The following is a 3560-nucleotide window of genomic DNA, read 5'->3' on the forward strand; positions in this document are numbered from 1 at the left end:
TTCTTTGGTTTTATTTATTTCTATCTTTGTTTTTTTTCCTCACCGGTTTCTTTGTTTTTTCTTTATAACTTAATTTTCTTTTGTTTTTCATAGTTTTGTTTTCGTTTTCCTTTGATCTTTGTCATATTTTGGTTTATTTGTTTCTTTCTTCGTTTTCTTTGGTGTTCTTTGCCTTTCCTTTTTATATTTTTGTCGATTTTCATCGGTTTTGTTTTGTGTTCAGCAGATGTTAACTTTTTTCAGTCAACAATCAACATTTTGGTATACATTAAAACTATTTTTATATACATATTAAACATATTTTAAATACATGATTAATATTTTTTTAAACCTTATATTCCATCCATGCAAAAATAACTATCTCAATTTTATACTAATTTTAGTATGAAGTTCTACTAGACTTCAGACACTTATTTGTGGATGGAGGGAGTATTTTTTGATGTCCACTTTTTGTTTTGATGTCAAAAAAATTTGAGCACTAGATTTACATTTTTAATACATGGTCAATATTGTTTCCATGCACATTATTTAAAACACTGTTTGATTAACATTTTGCAAATCAAGTATTAACATTTTTAATACATTGTCAATTTTTTAATATACATTTAACGTTTTAAAATACTTAATTAACATTTTTCAAGTAAAATATCAATTTTTTCCAAACTTAAGTTCTATTTGAAATATGTGTATTTTAGGATTTTTTTTAAAATACAAAAACAAGTTAACAGAAAAAGAAGGAAAAATATAATTGAGTGAACAAACGAATGAACTACGATCGAGCGAACAACGCGACTGGGCGGCCCATTACTTCGTCCCTTTAGGTGAGCGGCGGGTTGTCTCGCTACAAGCGGGCCGCAGACAAACGGGTGAGGGACCTGAGCTAGCGAAAGCATACATAAGCTAAAAGGCCGTCCCTATATAGGCACGCCTTCCTGTGGACGAATGCTATACTCGCTATAAGCCAGATATAGGATTCGTGATCCTGTCCATCAGGCACCGCTGTTTATCGCTTTATGCGATCGTGAGCTCGCTCGCCTACAACGACCCATTCGTGGGCCTGTCCAATACAACGACATGTTTTCTTTAATAGGTGCAGTGATAGGTTAGGAGCGTGACACCCTCACACTCTCTTAGACTGAGCAAGCCAGGTGCAGGGCATGCGATAGGGACGTCTTTTTCTTTCATTTTTTTATCACATACTCCCTTCGATCAATATTAATTATCGTTGAGTTAGTACAATTTTTTCTTTTTTTTCTCTATTTTCAATATTCCTCGAAAAGAAAAGAAAATGTCTTTATACGTCTAGTTATTAAAGAAGTTTGTGAAACCAAAAATAGTTTTGGATATAAAAAATTCATGAATTTGAAAATTTGTTCGCATATTTAAAATTGTTCGTGAATTTGAAAATTTGTCCGTGAAGTCAAAAATATTCACCAGGTTAAAACATTTGTTTTGAATTCAAATAATATTTGTGAATATGAAAATATGTATGAATTCAAAAACAATAGAATTCAGAAAAAATAATAATGTTCATTGATTCAAAAAATATTCACGAATTCATAATTTTTTCATTAATTGAAATGTTTCGAATGTAAAAGTGTTCACAAATTTTAATCACAGATCTAAAATATATTTAGGAACTTAAAAAATGTTCATGAATTTAAAAAGGAAAGAAAACAAAAAAAGGAAAGAAAACCGATGAAAAAAACAGAAAAAAAACGTCTGGAATTTTCCCAAACCCGAACGGAAGGTTCCGAAAACAGTTCCTGGTTCTGGACGTGAACAGCTCCAGGTTAGATAAAAACAAATCATTGCATAAGGCGATATGTATCATTGTGCTATCGATCTGCCTAGGTCAAATCCATGCAATGAGCTTGGCCATGCATGTCAACTTGAAAAAAAAGAGACATGTTTTGCAATTTCAATAGCGAACAATGTGTATACTACTCACCATTTTCAAGATCATGATATGTATTTTTTTTGTAGCTCTAATCATAATGTATTTCAAATTCAGACTTTACACACATATAAAATACATCCATATGAACGTGTGTGATTTTTTATAATTTCCCCCCTGCGAAAAACCGAGTCAAGAAAGAGGTAAGGGCCGCCTTTTTATTGACACTAGCTCTTTATATAGTCAATTTTTTGGAGGAGTATCGTATCGGTAGGCACAGATCAACTTGAAAATGTGGTTTCGATTTTTCTCAAAAAAAATTAAGAGCTCAATGGAGCTTGTCCTCCATTTAGCATTATTAATCGATAAGTGCTTGTTTAGATAGGGAGTAATTGCATCCAATTTTAACTTGTTTTGCTAAAAAAAATGGAAGACCAGTTTTGAGAAGAATTCAGTTCGAAACACGCCTACAGAAAATATTATTTGCACTCATAAAGATTTATACTTATTGGTACGTAGCCATGCTTGGCTCCATTTTCATGCATCTGGGAACACAGAAAAACACATCTACCTAAAACGTAGTAATAAGGTTGGTTGAGGCCTGTAGATAAGGCCTTTTTGTTTTCCGTGTATAAGCGAAAGGCAACACTCCTGTCGGCTCCTTGAAAAAATAATCTGTATGCAGGCTAATTACACTAAAGAAGGTATACCACATGTTGCCGCAGCAAACAAAGTTTCTCTTGTGCCCGCCAGCAGAACCACAGGTTCTTGTTCCTCAATCGCCCTCACCGGCAGTAGGAATGGCACAGAAACTCGGACACCTAGCGTGTACACATGGCTAGGAGTAGGGTGTCATATTGATGGAGCCGGTGGCACCGCTTCAGTGTAGTATGTCCAAGCTTCGCCCCCTTGTGGCAAGGTCTTCGTGCCGACGAGTGGCCGGGGATCGTAGAGTTCTGTCTCTCCTTTGTACTCACGTGGCCTTCGACGCCTTCAACTCCACGTACTTCACGTGGAAGATGTATTTTTCGCTGCTCTTTCGCGAGAACAACCTTGTGGATCATGTGGATGACATCGTGGACTCCCGCGTCATGATGGACGACGCCGAGTGGACCGTGATTGACGCCACGATCATTCGGTGGTTCTTCACCACCATCTCCAAGGACTTGTTCCACACGGTCGTGAGCGCCGGCGACGACGCCCGTGTCATGTGGGTCAAGCTGAACGGCCTCTTCACCGACAACAAGCTTCAGCGCCGCGTTTTTTTGCAGCAGGAATTTTTTGACTGTCACCAGGATGAACAGTCCATTGATGACTACTGCCGCTGCCTGAAGACGTTGGCGGATGAGCTCCGTGACATTGGAGCCAAGGTGGATGACGACCTCCTCCTCAGCACGCTCACCGCCGGCCTCAACGAGGACTTCGGCAACGCCGCCTCCAACCTCACCTTGATGCCGGAGCCCTCCTTTCCCAAGTTTGTGGCGTACTTGCGGTTGGAGGAGCGCCGGATGAAGGGGGTCAAGAAGCGTGTGCAGCATCACGCCCTCGCCGCCGGCACCTCACGTGGTGCCCCTCCACAGGCCGCCCCACCCGCGCCGCGCCAGCAGCCGCCGCCCCCCGCGCCTCCGGGGTATTTCCCCTCCCGCCCGCGCCTCCTGCCCCT

This window comes from Triticum aestivum, chromosome 4D (assembly GCF_018294505.1).
Source record: "Triticum aestivum cultivar Chinese Spring chromosome 4D, IWGSC CS RefSeq v2.1, whole genome shotgun sequence".
Lineage (NCBI taxonomy): Eukaryota > Viridiplantae > Streptophyta > Magnoliopsida > Poales > Poaceae > Triticum > Triticum aestivum.